We start from the raw sequence: 25,376 nt of genomic DNA, 5'->3' as shown, positions 1-25,376 counted from the left end.
CTCAAACGCTGGTTAGGCCCCAGCTACAGTACTGTGTTCAGTTCGGGAATCCACATTATAGGGAGGGTGGGATAGCACTGGGAGTGGGGGAGATTTACCGGGGGAGGTGGGGGGGGTCGCCTGGGCTGGAGAGTTTGGTTCTAAAGAGAGATTGGACCAACTGGGATCCCTTTCCTCAGAGCTGGGGGGAGGGAGGTGGTTGCGGGGGTGGAAATCATGACTGAGATGTATATAATGATGATGAACGTAGGCAGGAGAGACAGGAAGAAACATTCCCCCTTGATGGAGTGACCAGCGCAGGGGGCATTGATGTAAGCAAGTGTGGATCAGATATGGTGGGTCATTGGGATACCTTCTGGGGTAGGTGGGACCTGTACAAGGAGTATGGGTTGTACGTGAACTGGGGGGGGGGGGGGGGGGGCTCAATATGCTGGGTAGGAGAAGCTCTTTGTGGGAGGGTTCAAACCAGTTTGGCAGGGCGGGTGGGAACCGGAGCTATGGATCAGAGGATGGGGTAGCTGGTGAACAGGCAGAATTAGTGTGCAGAGAGTCTGTGAGGATGGAGAGACAGTTGATAGAGCAAAGTTGCAGTCAGTGTGATGGGGTGAAGTGCATCTATCTTAACACAACAATTGTCAGGAATAAGGAATAACTTGGAGCATGGATCAGTCCTTGGAGGTACAATGTTGCGGCCATTACGGAGACTGGGATATCACAGGGGCAGGAATGGCTGTTGGATGTTCCAATGTTTAGATGTTTACAAAGGAATAGGGGAGGGAGGTAAAGGAGGTGGGTGGGGGGGGGTGTGGCATTGCTAATCAGGGACAGTACTACAGCTGCAGAAAGGGAAGTCATCGAGGAGGGTTTGTCTGCAGAGTCAGTCTGGGTGGAAGTCAGGAACAAGAAAGGAGCAGTCACTTTATTGGGAGGTTTCTACAAGACCCCCAATAGCAATAGAGACATGATGGAGCAGATTGGGAGGCAGATTTTGGAAAGGTGCAGAAGTAACAAGGTTGTTGTCATGGGTGACTTTAACTTCCCTCATGTTGATTGGAACCTCCTTAGTTAGTTTGGATGGAGTAGTTTTTGTCAGGTGTGTCCAGGAAGGGTTCCTGATGCAACATGTAGATTGGCTGACTAGAGGGGAGGCCATCTTGGATTTGGTGCTTGGCAATGAACTAGGCCATCTGTCAGATCTCTCGGTGGGAGAGCATTTCGGTGATAGTGATCACAACTCCCTGACCTTTACTACAGTCATGGAGAGAGATAGGAGCAGACAGTATGGGAAAGTATTTAATTGGGGGGAATTAGAACGCGATTAGACAGGAAGACTGGGAGCAGATATTCTCAGGGAGGTGCACGACAGAAATGTGGAGGTTGTTGAGAGAGCACTTGCTGAGAGTGCTGGATAGGTTTGTCCCACTGAGGCAAGGAAGGGATGGGAGGGTGAAGGAACCTTGGGTGACAAAGGGATGTGGAACATCTAGTCAACAGGAAGAACAAAGAACAAAGAGAATTTACAGCCCAGGAACAAGCCCTTCGGCCCTCCAAGCCTGTGCCATCCAAATCCACTGTCTAAACCTATCACCCAATTCATAAGGATCTGTATCCCTCTGCTCCCCACCTACCCATGCATCTGTCCAGATGCATCTTAAATGAATCTACTGTACCTGCCTCTACCACCTCTGCTGGCAGCGCGCTCCAAACACCCACCACCCTCTGTGTGTGAAGTACTTACTGCACGTATCCCCCTTAAACTTTTCACTTCTCACCTTGAAAGCGTGGCTTCTCGTTATTGAATCCATCACCCTGGAAAAAAGCTTGTCTCTATCCACCCTGTCTATACCCTTCATGATTTTGTAAACCTCAATCAGGTCCCCCCTCAATCTCTTTTTGTCTAATGAAAACAAACCCAACCTACTCAACCTCCCTTCATAGCGAGCACCTTCCATACCAGGCAACATCCCCATAAACCTTCTCTGCACCCTCTCCAAAGCGTCCACATCCTTTGGGTAATGAGGTGACCATAACTGTACACAGTATTCTAAATGCGACCAAACCAAAGTCTCGTACAATTTTAACACAACCTGCCAGCTCTTATACTCAATACCCCGTCCGATGGAGGCAATCATAACCATATGCCTTCTTGACCTCTCTACCCACCTGTGCAGCCACCTTCAGGGTACAATGGACCTGAATTCCCAGATCTCTCTGCTCAGCAACTTTTCCCAAGGCTCTTCCATTTACAGGATAGTTTGCGTTAGAATTAGACTTCCCAAAATGCATCACCTCACATTTGCCTGGATTGAACTCCATCTGCCACTGCTCCGCCCAACTCTCCAGTCCATCTATATTCTCCTGTATTCTCTGACGATCCCCAATGCTTTCTGCTACTCCACCAATCTTCGTGTCATCTGTAAACTTACTGATCAGACCAACAATGCCCTCTTCCAGATCATTTATGTACATCACTAACAACTGTGACCCCCGCACTGACCCCTGTGGAACACCACTAGTCACCTTTCTCCATTTCGAGAACCTCCCTTCAACTACTACTCTCTGTCTCCTGTTGCTCAACCAGTTCTTTATCCATTGAGCGAGAACACTCTGTACCATGTGTGGCAGGGCTGTGCAGGTCAGGGTGGATTGGCCATGCTAAATTGTCCCATAGTGTCCAGGGATGTGCAGGTTAGGGTGGATTGGCCATGCTAAATTGACCCATAGTGCCCAGGGATGTGCAGGTTAGGGTGGATTGGCCATGCTAAATTGTCCCATAGTGCCCAGGGATGTGTAGGTTAGGGTGGATTGGCCATGCTAAATTGACCCATAGTGCCCATGGATGTGCAGGTTAGGGTGGATTGGCCATGCTAAATTGTCTCATAGAGTCCAGGGGTGTGCAGGTTCGGGGGGATTGATCTTGCTAAATTGTCCCATTTTTTCCATGGATGTGCAGGTTAGGATGCTTGGCCATGCTAAATTTTCCCAGAGTGTCCATGAATGTGCAGGTTAGGGTGGATTGGCCATGCTAAATTGTCCCAAAGTGCCCAGGGATGTGCAGGTTAGGGTGGATTGGCCATGCTAAATTGTCCCATACTGACCAGGATGTGCATGTTAGGGTGGATTGACCAAGCTAAATTGTCCCAAAGTGCCCAGGGATGTGTAGGTTTGGTTGGATTTCCCATGCTAAATTGTCCCATCGTGTGCAGGGATGTGCAGATTAGGATGGATTGGCCGTGCTAAATTGTCCCATAGTGCCCAGGAATGTGCAGATTAGGGTGGATTGGCTGTGCTAAATTGTCCCATAGTGCCCAAAGATGTGAAGATTAGGGTGGATTGGCCATGGGAAATTGTCCCATAGTGCCCAAGGGATGTGCAGATTAGGGTGGGTTGGCCAAACTAAATTGTCCCATAATGCCCAGGGTGTAAAGATATGTTCGGGGAATGGCACCGGTTTATTCTTTGGAGGGTTGGTGTGCATATTGGGCTGAATGGACTATTTTCACATTGTTGGGATTCTAGATGACTTGATGTTTGTATTTGTGAATTATTTTTGTTACAGTAAGAAAATAAATTTTCTTAAAATAGTGGAATTTGGAAGTCCTCTGTTACTCGAATTGTAACAGATTCCAAGGCAAGGCTTTTCTGGGTTTATTTAACAGAGGGGCTCACCGCTGTGTCAGAACAGTTTAGGGGCTCGTGTCTGAGATTAGGATAGATATGGACAGGTTTAGACAGATTAAGTGAGGGATTTGAATAGATTTGGTATAAAAGGGCCCAGCAGATTTAAACACTTGTGAATTAATCTCCGAGAACTTTAATCTTAGTGAGAAAATTTGTTTAATTTTGGTTCCTTGTGGTTGGTTAAATTAAAAGTGAGGGAAATGGCTCTTAAGATTGTGGAAGAGGTTCTGGGGTTTGAAGATTCTTTGTAAGTTCCCTAAAAGGTTTAGAAAGACAGAGGAATGACAGACCTTTCGTGGGAAAAGGTGTGGGAAAAGAAGCGAAGCCAGTGACATTAGTGAAAGTACTAAAGGAGACCCCAAGAAGAGCCGAGGAGCTGCAGGAGAGTACACAGCTCAGGCAGGGACTGGGAATGGAGTTAGTGCCTAATCTGTATAAAGCATTCACCCCTGTGGGTAAAGTTCACTCAGAAAGGTCAGGGGGAGGAGGGCAAGGAGTTATAATTTTGAGAGACACAGGAGTTATGTGACTACAATTTGACTATGTTTACTTTAGTGACGGAAAGGAATAGATATGTACCACAGGACAAGAGTTATAGCTGGGGGAAGGGCAATTATAATGGGGTAAGACAGGATTTAGGATGCATAGGGTGGGGAAGGAAACTGCAGGGGATGGGCACAATTGGAATGTTATTCAAGGACCAGCTACTGCGTGGCCTTGATAAGTATGTACCTGTCAGGCAGGGAGGAAGTGGTCAAGTGAGGGAGCCGTGGTTTATGAAGGAAGTTGAATCTCTTGTCAAGAGGAAGATGGAGGCTTATGTTAGAATGAGATATGAAGGCTCAGTTAGCGCTCTTGAGACTTACACGTTAGCCAGGAAGGAGCTGAAGACAGGGCTAAGAAGAGCCAGGAGGGGACATGAGAAGTCATTGGCAGATAGGATCAAGGAAAACCCTAAAGCTTTCGACAGGTGTATCAGGAATAAAAGAATGACTAGAGTAAGATTAGGGTCAATCAAGGACAGGAGTGGGAAGTTGTGTGTGGAGTCTGAGGAGACCGGGGAAGCGCTAAACAAATATTTCTCATCAGTATTCACACTGGCAAAAGACAATGTTGTTGAGGAGAATACTGAGATACAGGCGACTGGATCAGACAGGATTGAGGTTCACAAGGAGGAAGTGTTAGAAATTCAGGAAAGTTTGAAAATAGATACATCCCCTGGGCCGGATGGAATTTATCCTCGGATTCTCTGGGAAGCCAGGGAGGAGATTACCGAGCCTTTGGCTTTGATCTTAATGTTGTCACTGTCTACAGGAATAGTGCCAGAAGAATGGAGGATACCAAATGTTGTCCCCTTGTTTAAGAAGGGGATTAGAGAAAGCCCTGATAATTATAGACCAGTGAACCTTACTTCAATTGTGGGTAAAGTGTTAATGTGTTAGTGTTAAAAGGTTAAAGGAGATAAGATTTATAATCACCTTGAGTGGAGCAAGTTGATTAGGGATTACAGGTTACAGAGGGACATAGATAAGCTGCAGAGCTAGGCGGAGAGGTGGCAAATGGAGTTTAATGTGGAAAAGTGTGAGGTGATTCAATTTAGAAGGCGCAACAGGAAAGCAGAGTACTGGGCTCATGGTAAGATTCTTGGTCGTGTTGATGAGCAGAGAAATCTTGCACATAGATTTCTGAAAGTTGTAACCCAGGTTGATAAGTTTGTTAAGAATGCATTCGGTGTGTTAACTTTTATTGGGAGAGGGATTGAGTTTCGGAGCCACAAGGTCATGCTGCAGCTGCACAAAACCCTGATGTGGCCACATTTGGAGAATTGTGTACAGTTCTGGTCACCGCATTATAGGAAGGATGTGGAAGATTTGGAAGGGCTCAGAGGAGATTTACTAGGATGTTGCCTGGTGTGGATGAAAGGTCTTATGAGGAAATGCTTAGCTCTGTCCCTCTGTAACCTGGAATATCCTTCAGCACTATCCACAACTCCACTGACCTTAGTGTCATTGCAAATTCGTTGGAGAGAAGAAGGTTGCAAGGCAACTTAATTGAGGTCTATAAGACAATCAGAGGGTTAGATAGGGTGGAGAGGGAGAGCTTTTTTCCTCAGCTGGTGATGGCTAACACGAGGGGACATAGCTTTAAATTGCAGGGTGATAGATACAGGACAGATGTCAGAGGTAGTTTCTTTACTCAGAGAGTAGGAGGGACGTGGAACGCACTCCCTGCAACAGGAGTAGACTTGCCGACTTTAAGGACTTTTAAATGGTGATTGGATAAACATATGGATTAGAATGGAATAGTGTAGGTTAGACGGGCTTCAGATTGGTTCCACAGATCGGTGCAACATTGAGGGCTGAAGGGCCTGTACTGTGCTGGCATGTTCTATGCTCTATGTCTCATTGGTTCAATGTTGGCAAAACAATAAATTCAAACTTGATTGGGTTTTAGTATCCTGGGGAATAAGTTAAACTGATTGGCCAAATTCGAATTGTTGTCAAAACTGCAACCAACTCAGGTATCTATGTCACAGCCAGATGTGACATATTTCCCATTTCCCAGTGCACTCTGAGACTGCTAGCTGGTCATATACACAGGAGATTTTCAGCTCTCAGTACAGATCAGCATTTTCTCTCTCTTAAAGGGACAGTACACACCTTCAACTTCATGACACCTCCCCCCTTTCAGAAAATATCGAACAACCATAATGAAAAGATGGCTTCATTTTTGTTTTTCTCAGTCTTAACCCCATTACACTGAAATACATTGGTCATTAATCTAAATTAATTCCTTTAAATCCACAATAATGCATCTGCTCTCACATTTTTATGACCCGCGACATGTATGATTCCAATGAAATAGTCGCAGATTCTTGTCTTTAAATCATTCTCAGAATGTAAGAGGATTGTGTTCCATGTACACAACTGTCCACACTGCCCATCACATAAACATTAAACTGTTGTAAGGCCGGTACCAAACTCAATCATTCCTTTTCAACGGTGGAGTATTTTCTCTGGTGGGTGTTGAGTTTCTTTGTAAATTCGCCAATTGGCCGTTCAATTCCACCATCATCCTCCTGTAGTAGAACAGCTCCAACTCCGATATCGCGAGCATCGATGGCAACTTTGAAGGGTTTCAAACCATTTCGTGTCTCTAAACCTGGTGTGGTGGTTAATCCTGTTGGAAAACTGTCAGGTGCCTCCTGGCATTGTTCTGTCCACCAACATGTTGGGTTCCTCTTCACTAACTCTGTTCGCGGTGCCACTACGCTGCTGAGGTTGGGAATAAATTTCCGGAAGATTCTGTTTAGTCCCAAAAATCAGAGCACCTCTTTCTTCGAAGTTGGTCATGGACATTCCTCGATGGCCTCGTCTTTGCGTTCCTTGGGGTCAACCTTCCATGACCGACGTTATGTCCCAAGAATGTCCCCCCATCTTCGCAAATTCTGCTTTCTTTAAGTTTATTACCAGTTTGGCTTTCCATAATTGTTCAAAGAGCCCTGCCAACTGGACCATGTGGTCTTTCCATCACTCACTAAAGATCACGACATCATCCAGAGAGACTGTACAGTTTGTTAACCCAGCTACAAGTCTGTTCGTGAGTCTTTGGAATGTGGCTGGTGCGCTCTTCATTCCAAAGGGCATCACTTTGAATTGATATCACCCATTTGGGGTTACAAACACAGAAACATCTTTCACTTTCTCAGATAAAGGTACCTGCGAGTAACCAGGCAGTCAGTTCAACCTGGTGATGTAACTGGCTTGTCCAACTATCTCTATACTGTCCTCCAGACTTGGGATTGGGTCTGAGTCTGATTTTGTTCTGGCATTGACCTTCCGATAGTCCACAGAAAATGGCTGAGCCCTGTAAGGTTTGGGAACGCACACGATCGGCGAACCCCACTCACTCTGACGCAGTTCGATGGTATCTTCATTGAGCATCATATCCACTTCCTTCTGGACCTGTGTGGCTTTGAGAGGGTTAAGTCTGTAGGGGTGTTGTTTTATTGGAACAGCATTCCCTCCTTCCAGCTCATGCACAATAGTATTAGTCCTCCCCATCTTATTCCTGCATATGCCCTCATATTGCTGTAACAAACCTTTCAGCTGGGTTCTTTGCTCCTGAGACAGTTAGCTCACTAACCTATCCCACTCCTCAAGGATTTCCTCATTGTTTAACGTATTTTGAGACACATCAAACTCCACGAAATCTAGATTTGATTCCTCACTCTGTGGGGCAGTAATTAATATCTGTTTCTCCAGTTCTAGAGATTAGATTAGATTCCCTACAGTATGGAAACAGGCCCTTCAGCCCAACAAGTTCATACCAACCCTCTGAAGAGTAACCCACCCAGACCCATTCTCCTCACCTATATTTACCCCTGACTAATGCACCTAACACTATGGGACAATTTAGCATGGCCAATTTACCTGACCTGCTCATCTTTGGACTGTGGGAGGAAACTGGAGTACCCGGAGGAAACCCACGCAGTCACAGGCAGAATGTGCAAACTCCACACAGACAGTCGCCCGAGGCGGGAATCGAACCCTTGCCCCTGGCGCTGTGAGGCAGCCGTGCTAACCACTGAGCCACCGTGCCGCCCCCAGTCTCTATTATAGTCATATTCACACAATATCCCCGACACTGTTATTTTTCTATCCGGCATCTTTACCAGAGAGTTTTCCTGACTCAACTTTTTCTCAAAATGTGAGGGACCACTAAACCAGGCTTTGAAGGGATCTCCTACCCCTGGGAACAACACTAATATGTCACCCTCCCTCTCGGGAAAACGCCTGAGTCTGAGAGTTCTTATCTGCCACCTGCTTCATTCTATGCTGTGTCCCTTCACTGTCTCGCTAACTCACCGACCCAATATAATCTCTCCCTGACCTCAGATACATCATCCAAATGGGAGCTCTCTGACTTTGGGCCAGTTAATTTCTCTTTAATTCATTCCAAAGGGCCTCTCCCTTCATGCCTGAATATTATCTCAAAGGGAATGAACTGAGTCGATTCATTTGGGGCATCTCTAATGGCAAACAATACGAATGGGAAACCTTTATCCCAATCATTCGGGTCATCCTAACAGGACGTTCTTAACATGGTCTTCAGGGTCTGATCTCACCTTTCTAAAACTCCCTGGGATTCAGGATGGTACCCACTGGATTTAAAGAGCTGGATGTCTAAACTATCCGGGACGTTCTTAAACAGCCGAGCGGGAAAATTAGACCCTTGCTCTGACTGAATCTTTCTGGGTATCCCATACCGTGGGAGGAAAGTTACTAACTCCTCTCACACCCTATTTGCCTTGGTACTCCGTAATGGAATAAGAACATAAAACATCGCAAGGTCCAGCACAGAACAGGCCTTTTGGCCCACGATATTGTGCTGAGATTTAATCCGAATGTAAAATATAGTAACTTAACCTACGCACCCCTCAACTCACTGCTCTCCATGTCCAGTAGTCGCTTAAATGACTCTGCTTCCACCACCACCGCTGGCAACGCACTCCATACACTCACAACTCTCTGCGTAAAGAACCTAGCTACCTCTGACGTCCCCTCTATACCTTTCCCCTAATATCATAAAGCTATGACCCCTCATACCAGTCAATCCTACCCTGGGGAAAAGTCTCTGGGTACTGACTCTATCCATGCCTCTCATTACCTTGTACACCTCGATCAGGTCTCCTCTCTTCCTCCTTCTCTCCAGAGAGAAAAGTCTGAGCTTATTCAACCTCTCTTCATAAGACAATCCCTCCAGTCCAGGCAGCATCCTGGTAAGCCTTCTTTGTACCCTCTCCAAAACCTCTGTATTTTTCCTATAGTCAGGCAACCAGAACTGGACACAGTATTCCAAGTGTGGTCTCACCAGGGACTTGTAGAGCTGCAGCAAAACCTCACAGCTCTTAAACTCGATCCCCTTGGTAATGAAAGCCAAAACACCATGTGCTTTCTTAACAACCCTATCTACTTGGGTGGCAACTTTGAGGGATCTATGTACTTGAACACCAAAATCTCTCTGTTCCTCCACACTGCCAAGAATCCTGACTTGAATCCTATATTCAGCATTCGAGTTTGACCTTCCAAAACGCATCACTTCGCATTTGTCTGCAGTCTGAGTAAGGAAACCCTCCTGAACACACCTGACAAAAACAGCTCCATCCAAACCATCGGCACTAAGGAGGTTCCAGTCAATATTGGGAAAGTTGAAGTCACCCATAACAACAACCCTGCTACATCTACATTTTTCCAAAATCTGTCAGCCTATGAGTTCTTCAATCTCTCTACTGCTATTAGAGGGTCTGTAGAAAGCCTCCAATGAGGTGGCTGCTCCCTTGCTGTTCCTAACTTCCACCCATACTGACTCAGTAGACAAACCTTTCTCACCAACCTGTGTTTCTGTAGCTGTGATGCACTCTCTGATTCGCAATGCTACACCACCTCCTCTTCTTCTACCCTCCTTGTTCTTTTTAAATGTTCTAAACCCTGGAACTTCATTCCTGCCCGTGTGAAACCCACGTCTCCGTTATGACCACAACATCATAGCCCCAAGCCCCAAGTTCATCACTCTTATTTCAGACACTGCTTGTGTTCAAGCAGACACACTTTAACCAATCCCTTTATTCCATCAGGTGAGAAACCTTCCCGATAGATTCACCATATCCTGTCACTGCCCCATCTACAACTGCCCCCCTCTCAGATATGTCGCTCTGATTCCCAACTCCTTCCTAGAATGGCACCTTCAGGAAAATGACACGGACAATTAGCCATTTGGACTCCGAACTGACTTGAAGGTAGGAGACGGAAGGTGGTGGTGGAGGGTAGCCTTTCAGACTGAACGCCAGTGACCAATGGTGTGCCACTGGGATGGGGGCTGGGTCCACTGCGTTTGTCATGTATATAAATAGATTGGATATGAACAGTCGAGGTATGGTTTGTAAGCTTGCAGATGACACCAAAATTGGAGGTGTAGTGGGGAGTGACAAAGGTTGTCTCAGGGTACAATGGGATCTTGATCAGATGAGCCAATGGGCCGAGGTGTGGCAGATGAACTTTAATTTAGATCAATGTGAGGTGCTGCATTTTGGAAAGGCAAATCAGGGCACGATTTATACACTTAATGGTAAGGTCCTAGGGAGTGTTGCTGTACAAAGAGACCTTGGAGTGCAGGTTCATAACTCCTTGAAATTGGATTCACAGGTAGATAGGATAGTGAAGAAGGTGTTTGGTACGATTCCCATTATTGGTCAGAGTATTGAGCATGGGATTTGGGATAACAGGTTGTGATTGTTCAGGACATTGATTCGGCCCCTTTTGGAATGTTGTGTTCTCTGCTCAAAGGAAGGATGTTGTGGAACTTGAAAGGGTTCAGAAAAGATTTACAAGGATGTTGCCAGGGTTGGAGGATTTGAGCTATAGGGAGATGCTGAATAGGCTGGGACTGTTTTCGCTGGAGTGTTGGAGGCTGAGGGGTGATCTTACAGAGGTTGATAAAATCATGAGGGGTATGGATAGGGTAAATAGACAAGGTTATTTCCCAGGGGTGGGGGAGTCCAGAACTAGAGGGCAGAGGTTTAGGGTGAGAGGGGAAAGATATAAAAGGGACCAAAGGGAACTTAAATGCCTTTCCAAGTAGATTTTCGACACATATTGAAACCTCTGCCTTTACGACCTCTCTCAAACCAAAACAAGAGCCAACTAACCTTGTTAAAGGAGCAGCATCGTCGCACAATACAAAGAGGAATTGTAAGGTTTATGTTTGAACTTTGGTTCTTTACTTCTCTGCTTTGTCCCGAAGATTATGGGCCTCTGTCCATTTCTACCTAAGACTGTCTCCGGAACGGTGGCCTTGTACACTTTCCACTGTCCTCATGTACTTGAGTACACATGACAATAAAGGAAATCTAATTCCCTGGAAATTAGTGACAGTTCGTTCTTCAAAATAGATTCTATTGTGTAATAATCCTCAGAGGAAAATAGTTCATTTGCTGCTTGTTCAGATCACTGAAACTAATGTAATTAGTGATTCAACCAGCTTTATATTCTCACCAGAACGTCAGCTTCCAAATAACATGAACTTGTGTTGACAATATTACTCTATTTAGGTGGACAGATCATTGCCTCCCCAGGAACAGCCAGACGTGGCTGGGACAGAATGAAATACTCAGCCATCTTACAGGCAGTGCGCATTTACTACCCAATTCTTGCAGCTGTTGGTATCATTGGTAAGTCTTTTAAATGATCCAGCAAAAACTGAAGGAACAGTGATGTGTTTCCAAGCCAGGAAGGTGAGTGGCTTGAAGGGAACTTGTAATTTTTCACCACATCTACTGTAATTGAGTTAATATATTAATCTGAGGTAATTGTTGTGAGTTAGCAGACATGCACGGTGGCTCAGTGGTTAGCACTGCTGCCTCACAATGTCAGAGATCCGGCTTCAATTACACCCTCAGGTGACTGTCTGTAAGGAAGTTGCACATTCTAGCCATGTATGTGTGAATGGTGAATTGGGCGTGCAAAATTACCCATTGTGTCCAGGGATGTGTAAATGAGCTGCATTATTCGGGGGAAATGCAACAGGGTAGGTGCCTGCTTCGACACTGTACAGTTTCTATGTTAAGCGAACGTCATTACTATGACTCCGATAATGAAAAAGGTCTCCCTTTCTTTATTTTTCATCCAGTTAACTCCGTGGCAATTGTGATCCTGATTCGAGGCAATTGTGGGCTCTCCAAATGCGTCACTCGCTATTTGTTGGCAATGACTTTTGCAGATCTGCTTCTTGTCATCCTTAATATCTTACTGGACCGAGTTAATGTTCTGCATTTCCCGGTTACTTTCTTGTCCATCACTCCTGTCTGTGCGTTGAGAACCGTTCTGTTTCTTGCAGCTCTGGACGGTTCAGTTTGGTTCACAGTTGCTTTCACATTTGATCGGTTTGTACTGATCTGTTGCCAGAAACTAAGCGCAAGATATTGTCACGAGAGAACTGCTTTTGTCGTTATAGCAACGGTGAGTGCGGTGGGTTGTTTGCGGTTAATTACTTGGTATTTTGTATTTGTTCTTGCAATTATTATTGACAATGTGCCGTGGTTTTGCATGACAGTACCAGACTACTATACATCGTTATTTTGGAAAGTGTATGTCTGGATAGACACCACATTTATACCTTTGCTCCCAATTGCATTGATTTTGATATTCAATGCTCTGACTATTAGGCACGTTATAGCAGCCAATCGCGTCCGCTCACGGCTCCAGATCCATGCAAATGGAGGGAATAATACTGATCCAGAGGTGGTAAACCGGAGAAAATCCATCATCTTGCTCTTTGCGTTGTCCGCTAATTTCATATTGTTCTGGATGACACATGTCATACGCCGTTTCAGCTTTCAAGAGGTAAATTATAATTATGAAGACAAGACTTTAAATACTCCAACGTTTGTCTTCCAAGAAATTGGATTCATGTTAGGGCTTCTAAATTCATGCACCAACACCTGCATTTACGCTCTAACACAGACTAAATTCCGAGAGGACTTAATCAATGGAATCAAATATCCATTTACTCGACTTGTTAAGGTCTGCAATCAGAATACACATCTGACCACTCTTTGAAAATGTATTTTCAACCACAAAACAGGATCTCCACTTTGGAACAGCTTGTGGAACTTCCCCTGGTGGCATCAACTGAGAGGTATTCTATGTCGTAGTAGAGTCATAGAGTCATAGAGGAGTACAGCACGGAAACAGACCCTTCAGTCCAACCCGTCCATGCCGACTAGATATCCCAACCCAATCTAGTCCCACCTGCCAGCACTCGGCCCGTATCCCTCCAAACCCTTCCTATTCATATACCCATCCAAATGCCTGTTAAATGTTGCAATTGTACCAGCCTCCACAACTTCCTCATTCCACACCCTCTGTGTAAAAACGTTGCCCCTTGGGTCTCTTTCATATCTCTCCCCTCTCACCCTAAATCTATGCCCCCTAGTTCTGGACTCCCCCACCCCAGGGAAAAGACCCTGTCTATTTACCCAATCCATGCCCCTCATGATTTTATAAACCTCTATAAGATCACCCCTCAGCCTCCGATGCTCCAGGCAAAACAGCCCCAGCCTGTACAGCCTCTCCTTGTAGCTCAAATCCTCCAACCCTGGCAACATCCTTGTAAATCTTTTCTGAACCCTTTCGAGTTTCACAACACCTTTCCGATAGGAAGGAGACCAGGATTGCACGCAATATTCCAACAGTGGCCTAACCAATGTCCTGTACAGCCGCAACATGACCTCCCAACTCCTGTTTATAACATTTCTCTCCATATCAGGAATTAGCCAAAAAAAACAATCTCTGAATTACCTCCAAAGAAATCACAACTTTCCTGAAATAAGGGGACCGAAACTGCCCACAGTGCTCCAGACAGGATCTCAGCAGCACCTTTCACAGTTACAGGATGATTTCCATGTTCTTATACTCCAAGCTTCTGAAAGTAAGGGCCAATATTCTGTTCACCTTCCTGCACGCTGTGTGCTTGCTTTCTGTCTGCCTCCTGTCCTTGAGGCTGCTTCGCTATTTCCGCACTGGAACAGAATGAACACAGGAAAATTGTTGCTGTAGGATTGTGTGTTGTAAAAAGCCTCGATACAATTCTTTTCTGTTGAGATTCTCCAACAGCAACAGGTTTCAACTCATTTAGAGAACAAGAGACAAGTCTTCGAGTATTCACAGTGATTGTGACCAGGCTGGTGATTTCATTGGAGATTAATCCTTTTGCCCAGACAATGCAGCTTTCCCTCACACTGAGATTGGACAGAGGGAAGTAATTCATGGAAGGAAAAGAAAAGAACTGAAGACGCTGGACCAAGAGAAGCAAGTTGTGCAAACCAGTGGGGAAGGAATTGGAGATTAAATTTCACTTTGAACAGGGATCACATTTGATGAGGAACATGAACTCAGCTTCTCCCTGCACAGCTCCTGCCTGAGAACCTCTGTGCTGCCAGCATTTTCCAGTTCTACACTCAATCTTGAGCATTCCCAATATTTTCGTGTTAATTGAACAGTCAGCATTTGTGTGAATGTAAACTACATAATGGAATTCGAATTTCCTCCCTCTCAGTCTGATGGCCGCACTCTCTGCAATGTGGTTTTCAGTCGTTTGGAAAGGACACTGAAACCAGCAAGGTCAGCTTTGTCAGTCCAATGTTCACTTTGTTTAATGCCCGGTGCATTAATAACCAACTCCACCAATCAGTGATCAGGGACAGACACATCCAGCTTGGACAGTCTGGGTGAGACCAGCAGTGGTGGTCCATACCTCTGAGCTAGGAGACTCGAGGACAAGTTCTCCAAAGGTGTATAATAATGTTGGGAAGAAAATATCTACAAAAACTAATGGACAGTCTTTGAACCATTGTAGGAGGGACCAACTGACACCATCCCAATAAACCCTGAACAAACAGAACAGCTGAACTGTAACCTCCAGCTGATCCAACAATTCACGAGTTCCACAATTCAAAGCAACACATCCTTTGGTCAGTCAATGCTTACACTCGGTGAGTAACAGCTAGTGTACCTCACCTGAGAGCTGAGACTGCCCCCTGCTCTGTACGTTCCTAACTCTGAGCTGTGCAGAATGGGGTTTTTTTTCTTACATTGATTAAAGTAAATTTGGATTTCACTTTAAACATTTTATGAACTCATTATTTGTTAAACTCGTCAGTATTCTGTATGTCTGTGTGCTTCATCAACACTTAGCAGCAGAGGGAGGTCAGGGTGTGTGTGAGAGAGACTGTGTGTGTGTGTGCCTGTGTGTGAGTGTATGTGTGTCTGTGTGCATCTGTGTGTGAGTGTATGTGTGTCTGTATATGTGTGTCAATCTGTGTGTGTGGTGTATGTTTGCGTGTGTATTTGTGTGCATGTTGCTGTGTGTGTGTATCTGCACGTGTCTGTGTGTGTATCTCTCTGTGTGTGTATCTCTGTATGTGTGTGTGTATGTGTCTGTGTGTGTATCTCTGTATGTGTGTGTGTATGTGTCTGTGTGTGCGTCTGTGTGTATGTATGTGTGTGTGTGTATCTGTGCGTGTATCTGTGTGTTGTATCTAATGTGTGTCTGTTGGTGTGGAGCTGTGTGTGTGCGTGTCTGTGTGTTTATATGTGTGTCTGTCTGTGTAAGTGTGTATCTGTGTGTGTGTGTGTCTGCATGTGTGTATCTGTGTTTGTGCCTCTGTGTATATCTGTATGTGTGTGTGTGTATGTGCGTGTGTATGTGTGTATTGTATCTGTGCATGTGTCTGTGTGTGCATCGGTGTATAACTGTGTGTGTGAGTGCATGTGTCTGTGTGTGTGTGTCTGTGTGTGTGTCTGTGTGTGGGTGGGTGTATCTGTGTATGTGGGTGTGTGTTTATGTTTGTGTGTGTGGGTGTAAATCTGCATGTGCGTGTCTGTGTGTGTATCTGTGTGTGTGTGTCTGTGTGTGTATCTCTGTGTGTGTGTATCTGTGTGTGTGTCTATCTGTGTGTGTGTGTATCTCTCTGTGTATGTGCGTGTGTGTCTCTGTGCGTGTGTATGTGTGTGTCTCTGTGTGTGTCTGTGTGCGTAAATGTATGAGTGTGTGTCTGTGTGTATGTATCTGTGTGTTTGGGTGGGTGTGTCTGTATCTGTGTGTGTGTTTATGTGTAGCTGTGTGTGGGTGTGTATATCCGTGTGTGTATCTGTGTGTGTGTATCTCTGTGTTTGTGTATTTGTGTGTGTAGCTGCGTGTGTGTATCTCTGTGTGTTGTATCTGTGTGTGTGTATCTGTGTGCGTGTGAGTATGTGTGTATATCTGTGTGTTTGTGTGGGTGTGTGTAGCTGTGTGTGTATGTGTGTCTGTGTGTGTATCTGTGTGTGGGTGTGTGTGTCTGTGTGTAAATCTGTGTGTGGGTGTGTGTGTATTTGTGTGTTTGTATCTGTGTTTGTGTGTGGGTGGGTATGTGTGTGTGTATGTATCTGTGGATATGTGTGTGTGTGTGTGAGTGTGTGTGTCTGTGTGTGCATGCGTGTGTCAGTGTGTGCGTATCTGTGTGTGTGTGTCAATGTGTGCGTATCTGTCTGTGCGTCTGTGTGTATCTGTGTGTGTGCGTGTGTGTGTCAGTGTGTATCTGTGCTTGTGTGTGCGTCTGTGTGTGTGTATCTGTGTGCGTCTGTGTGTGTGTGTGTGTGAGATATTTAGAATCCCAAGTGAAGGTGGATCATTCTGTGACTGCGTGAGTGACTGATATTTACAGAGTCCAGCAGAAGGATATTGCTGGCATTTTAACTTCAAAAATATCCTTTATTCAATAAAAACATTGTGTATGTACACCGTCACAAACACAGCTCGATTCTGTACGGCATCACCTCAAAGGAACAAGCAAGCATTGGAGTTTGTCTCCCTCCAAACAAATCAAAGCCATCTCTTACTTGAAGAAGACAATATTTCCATCTTTTGAAACCTGGGGAAGATTCAATGACTGAACGGACCCTCATTTAACCGAGGGAGAAGGAGCTCAGGCACTGGTCAATCCTCACTTTGCTTGAGCAGCAGCTGCCCCTGGGCTTTAATGGGTCCTGCAGCACATAGTCATGGCCCTTGGGATGTGACCGTCCACAACACTCAGTTGGGGTCAGCTGCTTTTTTCTGGACGACCAACAGGTTTGAAGCAGACTAAAGAGCATCTCCCAGCGAGTTGATGGCCCTCCAGGAGCAGGCACCAGGCATTGTTGGTCTCGGTTCGCATCCCGCACAGAGCACAGATTCCCACGTCACCGAGCTGCTCGCGACGAACATCAACACAAACCACAAACCACTGCATCTTCCTCCAGATTCCCTTCACAAAGGCACAGTCCAGCAGGAGTTGTGTGGCAGTCTGTACCCGTGCCCCCCCCCCCAGCTCCTACAGTCATTTCAAGGACAGCGTGCAATTGTACAGTCCAACTGGACGTGCATTAAGGCTCTCTCTGGTAGGGCCCTTCTCACCAACAGCCAGCTGATGTTATGGTGTTGGTGAGAACGTTCTGCTGGTGGGACATTCTGCTAAATGATTTTGACCGTCTGCTCAGTGAACCACCCGACATGATCCACCCTGTCCCTTCCCCGCAGGGTCTCGAGGACGTTGTGTGCTGATCAGGTTGTGATGGACTGGTGGGTAAAGGGGTTTCTCTTTGCAAATTTCTCCAGGAGGGACAGGTGATGAGGAACAGTCCAACCTCTTTGAGCGTTCCTCCACAATGTGTCCAGTCCCATCCTTCACAACCCCAGGGGACAGGTCAAACCTCAGTACACAGCGACACTTGGTGTTTCTGTACCAAAGATCTAGGTACAGCTTGATGCATTTACAGACAAAGATGGCCGTCAGGAGGAGAGTAACATCCTGGGTGGTCTCCTTGCCTTATCCAGAACTTTGGACATAGTGGACCAGCAGACAGGGTCCATCTTTGACCTCTAGATGAAGAAGAAGAGATTTCCAGTGACTGAAACAGCACAGTTCCTGGGATGGGTCAGACCCGCGCCATGTCCAACAGAGAGATACAGTGCCTCACACCCGATCCCTAACTCTTTACCCACAGCGGAAAGGGAGCAGTGCTCTCAAAGCTCAGTTCCTGCCTCACCTTGGCAATACGCCCCTGTTCATGGCTTCGCTTTGGCCTTGATTTGCCTTTCCTCCCAAGGTCAGTTTGACCCCGGTGCAGATACCCATGAGTCTGTGCAGTGACAGCACTTCCAAGCAGAAAACAGAAAATCCATCCATGTGCAGGAAGGCTTTGACCTGGTGGCTCCCACTGTCCGGAATAGTTACACTCCCTGAGGCTCCCATCCTTCCCAATGGAGCAGCAAAAGGTTCCGTACCAATTCCAAACGAGGCTGGAGAGAGTGGGCAGCACTGTCTGACTCCAGAGCTGATCGGGAAACATCCTGATTCCCACCCGTTGATTGAGACTGAGCGAACGATGCTGGGGTAGAGCAGTCGGATCCAATTGCCCGATTCCCGCCCCGAAGCTGATTTTGGAGAGCACGTCCCTGGTGTGGATCTGCGAGACCTTATCAAAAGCCTTCTGCTGGTACAGGCTGATGAGGCAGGCACAGAGCCTCCCTTGTCCTACAGGTCGGCGATTCTATCCCTGAAGTGAACAAGGCTCTCTGAGATTGTCCTGCCCAGTACAGCATGTACCTGGTCGGGGTGATTCACCAGTCTCTGACAGACCTGACCCAGTCGGTGATGACTAGGGGCAGGATTTTGCAGTCTGCATTCAGCAGTGAAGTTGGTCACAGGACAGTCTGCTTCACCACAAACTGCTGTTCAATCTCCTCTGGGGGTTTAGAGACACACACACACACCACCTGTTGGAAGATGCCTTTTACTCAATAAGGTTTAAGAAGTAGCAATTGACACATCCCACGTCAGATGGAAGATGAGCCAGAACAGTCAAGGATGTTGTGTGCTGTCAGAGGGGAATCAGGGATCTCGATCTTGTGGAGGAATCATCCTGCTCCCTCGTCTTTCTGAAATAAACATTCAACAAGTTCGACACTGACCTGTCGGCCAGTACTAAACATCAAATGGTCATCAATGGTGGTTCTATCACTGCACAGGTATTCCAGAGACCCAGGTAAAGTTCTGAACACTGGAGATCAGACCCACCAGAGCTGTCCAGGGTGGTCACAATCTAAGGAATTGCAAAGGGAATATGGAGACAAACATGGAGGACATTGTCAAAGATTAGGATCAATGATTGAATTTCCTTCCTGGGGAATATCAAAATGACCTGGAAGAGTTATTGTGATCACATGGGAAGAGCTGTGGAACTAAGCTGGGAAGTATGACCTGAATTATGCCTGATCTGGAATAGGAGATGCTGTTCTGATTAAGCAACATCCATCGAGGCCTAACCCTCTAACGTTGGCCCAGGTTCAAAAGGAGAGTGAACACATGTGCCAATACGATATACCTGAAGAGAGTTACAGTGACGAGAGCTCACCAATAGTAATGGGGCCAAAGTCGGACAGGACCCAATAATTATGTGTGAACCATCACAAAGTTAATTCAGTTACAAAGACTGTTGCACTTCCGATTCTGCATTTGAGAGATTGACCCCCTGTTAGTGCGGCATTCCCTTGATCCTGACGCTCAATCATTGAGGCACTCCCTCAGCACTGACCGTCCCACAGTGCAGCACTCCCTCAGTACTGACCCTCTGACAGTGTGGCACTCCCTCTGCACTGACCCTCTGACAGTGTGGCACTCCCTCAGCACTGACCCTCCGACAGTGCGGCACTCCCTCAGCACTGACCCTCCGACAGTGCGGCACTCCCTCAGTACTGACCCTCCGACAGTGTGGCACTCCCTCAGCACTGACCCTCGGATAGAGCCTCAGCTTTGGGATGTTTCTTTAACAGCTGTGAAGTCCCTTTTGTTACAGATTCAAATTCATTTCAGTGAAATTTCCAATTCTGCATCTTCCTCGCCAGGAGATGTCAGTGTAACCATTTCCTGTGACCCTGATAGATACAGCCCTCCCCAGAACCCTCCCCAATGTAAACAGGAACTACATGACCTTTCCTACAAACATCGCTCTCAATGATGTGACTGGGACATGTCTGGTGTGGGATTTGACTGCTCCGGGATGGTTGATTGTCCAAGGAGAGGTGGTTAAATTGCCTCTTGCTGGAGTGTTGTCAGGGCTCATAGTCTTCCCAGTGTCCAGTACCTCCACCCGTTTCTAGATTTTTAGTCACAGAGTCATTGAGATGGACAGCACCCTTTGGTCCAACTCGTCTATGCCGACCAGGTAACCCAACCTCATCTCGTCCCATCTGCCAGCACTTGGCCCATAGCCCTCTGAACCCTTCTTATTCAGGAAGCCATCCAGATGTTTTTTAAATGGTCATTGTAGCAGCCTCCACCACTTCCTCTGGCAGCTCATTCCATACACACACCACTTTTTCCCTGGAGAACAGGAGGCTGCGGGGTAACCTTCTGCAGGTTTGGAAGGGCAGAGAGAAAGTGAACAGGCAAGGTCTTTATTTCCCAGGGTGTAGGGTTTTCAAAAACAAGTGGGCATATTTTTAATGTGACAGGGGAAAGATTTAAAAGGGACCTGAGGAACAATATTCTTCACTGCAAGATGCCTTTGTTGTGAGCTCTGTTCGGAGCCCTCTCCCATTGTTCCTGTAGCTGTCTAACCTCACTTTTCAGCTGACCCCAGACAGCTCTGCCTTCATTCCTTTCCTCAATCACTGGGTCAGGGGGTCGCTGCCCATTTATTGCCTGTCCCTAATTGCCCAGGGGGCAGTTGAGCGTTAACTGCATCTCTGTACGTCTGGAGTCATGTGTAGGCCCAGACCAGGTAAGGAGGGCAGTTTCCGTCCTGACAGGACCTTACTGAACCAGATGGGTTTCCCTGACATTCGATTCATGGTCATCGTAGACTCTTATTCCTGATTTTTATTGAATTCAAATTCCACCATCGGCCATGATGGGATTTGAACCCGGGTCCCCGGATAATGATCTCTGTTACAGTCCAACAATAATACCACAAGGCTGCTGCCCCTCCTCCCCAACTCCTCTGTCCTCCCAAACTGAATGCCAAATTCTACCACGTTATGATCACTATTTCCGACAGCTTCTTTTAGCATCATAGAATCCTGACAGTGTGGAAACAGGCCCTTCGGCCCAATGTCATCTGATAAACCTTCCCCATTATTGCCTGGTCCCTGGGCTGGATCCACAACACATTCAGAGAATCCATACAGTGTGGGAGCAGGCCATTCGGTCCATCAAGTCCACATCGACCCTCTGCACAGAATCTTGCCCAGACCCACCCCACCCTCTCCTATCCCTGTAACCCTGCCTTTCCCATGGCCAATCCACCCTAAACTGCACAGCTGTGGGAGGAAACCAGAGCTCCCGGAGGAAGCCCACGCAAACACGGGGAGAATGTGCAAACTCCACACAGACAGTCACCCCGAGGGTGGAATCGAACCTGGGTTCCTGGTGCTGGGAGGCAGCTGTGCTCACCACTGAGCCACACATAATTGGTGTGGATTGATAATTATTCGAGACATTTTGTTCCAGATACAATTGATCTAGAGGGAAAGCTGGAATTTTCTGACTGCCCCCCGACCCTAAGTCCATGGAAGGCGGTGGCCAGTGTGAGGTTGATGGGATGACAGAATGTGGGCTTTGAGCTAACCCTTTCTCAGCACTGGGCCATTCAACAATTGGGTTTTATTTCTTCCCTGATCTGTGCCTACCTCTGTCAGAGGAGTCAAAAGTCCAATGTTTGTGAGTGAGAGACTAAGATTCCATTTGTGGGTTGGGTTGGCTGGATTCGGATCAATTTATTTGTTCCGTCTCTCAGAAAATCCCTCAGGAAAGGCTCGAGGGCGTTTTACCTGGGACTGAAATGTGACTTGACCGTTTTGGTGAGAGGGCGGTTGGTGTTGCGTGGTTGTGGTTGTGTTTATTTTGTTCAGAACAGGTCTCCTTCACACACCCCCCGTCCCCACCCAGGACTCCGTCACTCACGGAGGGTTCAGGTCCTTGAGGATAAGAGGATGGAAGTCTTACTGCAGCAGGAGAAGGTGCTGGGGAGACCACATCGAGTTAGAGAGATGTACAGCACCGAAACAGGCGCTTCGGCCCATCCATGCTGGCCAGTTAGCAGAACCTAATCTAGTCCCATTTGCCAGCACTTGGCCCATATCCCACTAAACCAGTCCCATTCATACACCCATCCAGATGCCTTTCAAATGCTGTCATTGTACCAGCCTCCACCACTCCCTCTGACAGCTCATTCCATACACACACCACCCTGGGCGTGAAAAAGTTGCCCTTTTGACCTAATTCAGCTCATGTACCACATGGTGTGAGAGACGTGGCAGTGTCAGACAGGGAGATTGGTTGATGGTGCAGAAATGGGGGCTGGCCATTGGACAGACACAGTAAGATGGGGGAATGTACTCCCCACAAGAGGTATGCACTATCGAACAGAAACACTCTCATCGAAATAGAAAACACTGTCTCGGTTTGCAACTGACCCAAACCCTAACCCTAAACCTAACCCTAACCCTAACCCTATACCTAACCCTAACACCAACCCTAAACCTAACACTAACCCTATCCCTAACACTAACACTAAACCTAACCCTAACACTAACAGTAACCCTAACCCTATACCTATCCCTAACTGTAACACTAACCCTAACCCCAACCCTAAAACTAACCCTATCACTAACACTAAACCTAACCCTAACAGTAACCTGAACCTTAACTCTCACCTTAACTCTAGCCCAAACCCAAACCCTAAGTTTAACCCAAACCATGCCCCTAACCTGAACCCTAACCCGAACACCGAACTCTAACCCTAACCTGAACTCTAACCCTAAAACAAACCCTGACATTAACCCAAACTGTAACCTAAACCTGAACCCTAACAATTGGCCAAACCCTAACCTAAACCCAAACTTTAATCCTAACTTAAACCTGAAACCTATCCCTCACCCTAACAATAACTCTATCCCGAACCCAAAATCTAATGTTAACACAAACCGTAACCCGAAATCTAACCACAAATTCTAACACTAACTCGAACACTAACACTAAGGCTATCCCAAATCCTAACTCTGAGCCTAATCCTGTCCCTAAACAGAACCCTAACCCTAACCCAAACCCTATCCCTAAACAGAACTCTAACTCTAAACCCTAACCCAAACCCTAAACAGAACGCTAACCGTAACGCTGAACCCTAACCCAAACCCTATCACTGAACAGAACCCTAATCCAAACCCTAAACAGAATGCTAAACCTAACCCAATCCCTAAACACAACGCCAACCCTAACCCAATCCCTAAACAGAACGCTAACCCTAACGCTGAACCCTAACCCTAAACAGAACTCTAACCCTAACGCTGAACCCTAACCCTAACACTGAACTCTAACCCTAACGCTGAACCCTAACCCTAAACCTAAACAGAACTCTAACCCTAACGCTGAACCCTAACCCTAACACTGAACCCTAACCCTAAACAGAACTCTAACCCTAACGCTGAACCCTAACCCTAAACAGAACTCTAACCCTAAAGAGAACTCTAACCCTAACGCTGAATCCTAACCCTAACCCAAACCCTATCACTGAACAGAACACTAACCCTATCGCTGAACCCTAACCCAAACCCTAAACAGAATCCTAACCCAAACCCTAAACAGAATCCTAACCCTAACCCAAACCCTAAACAGAACTCTAACCCTAACCCTAAACTCTAATCCAAACTCAAACCCTAATCTTATCCCTAACCGTAACTCGAACCTGAACCCTAACCCTAACGTGAACCCTAACTGCAACCCTAACATTAACTCTAACCCTAAATCTAACACTAATTTTAACCCCAAACTTAACCCTAAATCTATCCCTAAACTTAAATGTAATCCTAACCCAAACCCGAAAACTAACCTTATCCCTAATGCTGAGCCTAACCCCAACACTAACCCTAAACTTAACCCTATTCCTTACCTTAACCCAAAATGTAATCCGTTCCCTCTCCCTCACCCAAAACCTAACCCTATTCCAAACCCTAACCCGAAACCTGAACTGAAACCTAACCCTAATGTTTACCCTAAACCGAACCCTAAACCTGAAGGACAACATTTTCACACAGAGGATGGTACGTGTATGGAATGAACTGCCAGAGGAAGTGGGTGGAAGCTGGTACAATTACAGCATTTAATAGGCATCTGGATGGGTATATGAATAGGTACATGGGGCAGGTGCTGGCAGGTGGGACTGGGTCAGTTTCGGATATCTGGGCAGGATGGATGTGTTGGACCCAAGGATCTGTTTACCTGCTGTATGATTCTGTGGTGTCATGACAATAAATATTAATGATATAAGGTCATAGATATAAAGTGTGAAACAAAGGGTGTGGTCTGTGCCATAACCTTCAGTTAATAAACTTGTATTAATAAACAAAGACGTGCTGTTGAGCAGAGACTGAAAACAATTAGCCAGCTCTTGGACTGGAGGGAGTCGAGGTCACACTTTCAAAATTGCTTGGACACCTGCTTGAGAAAGTGGATGCTTTATCACCACAGAAGACAAGGGTTGCCCTGCTGAAGAATTGAAGGAGTTAATCGCAGGAAAACTGTGTGTTCCAACTGCCAGGTAAGGCCAAAGGGAACAAGGAACAGAGCCGTTCCTGTTGAAGAGGAAGCCAGCTGCAGTCTCAAGGGCTGAGGAGCGGTGGATGGAGTTTCATTCAGATCAAAGTGAGGGGCTGCATTTTGGAAAGGCAAACCAGGGCAGGGCTTCGAGACTTAATGGGGGGACCCTGGGAGTGCTCCTGAGCAAGGGCACCTTGGAGTTCAGGTTCAAAGCTCCTTGAAAGTGGAGTCACAGGTAGAGAGGATAGCGAAGAAGGCACTTGGTATGCTGTCCTTTATTGGTCAGTGTGTTGAGTACAGGAGTTGGGAGGTCAGGTTGTGGCTGTACAGGACATTGGTTAGGCCACTTTTAAAACATTGTGTGCAATTCTGGTCTCCCTGCTGGAGGAAGGATATTGTTAAACTCGAATGGGTTCAGTAAACATTTAAGGGACGCTACCGGGACTGGAGGGTTTGCGCGACAGGGAGAGGCTGAATAAGCTGGGGTATACTGTACCCTGGAGTTTCAGAGGCTGAGGGG

General features: G+C 46.4%; 1 protein-coding gene across 1 annotated transcript in view; it reads left to right on the top strand.

Annotated features, from left to right (window-relative positions):
• LOC140458716 (uncharacterized) overlaps positions 1-25,376 on the top strand; it is a 131,520-nt gene that overhangs the window by 30,832 nt on the left and 75,312 nt on the right. The gene's annotated exons all lie outside the window — the stretch shown is intronic.

The sequence above is a fragment of the Chiloscyllium punctatum genome, chromosome 34 (assembly GCF_047496795.1).
Source record: "Chiloscyllium punctatum isolate Juve2018m chromosome 34, sChiPun1.3, whole genome shotgun sequence".
NCBI lineage: Eukaryota > Metazoa > Chordata > Chondrichthyes > Orectolobiformes > Hemiscylliidae > Chiloscyllium > Chiloscyllium punctatum.
This window is presented reverse-complemented; position numbering and strand designations above follow the sequence as displayed.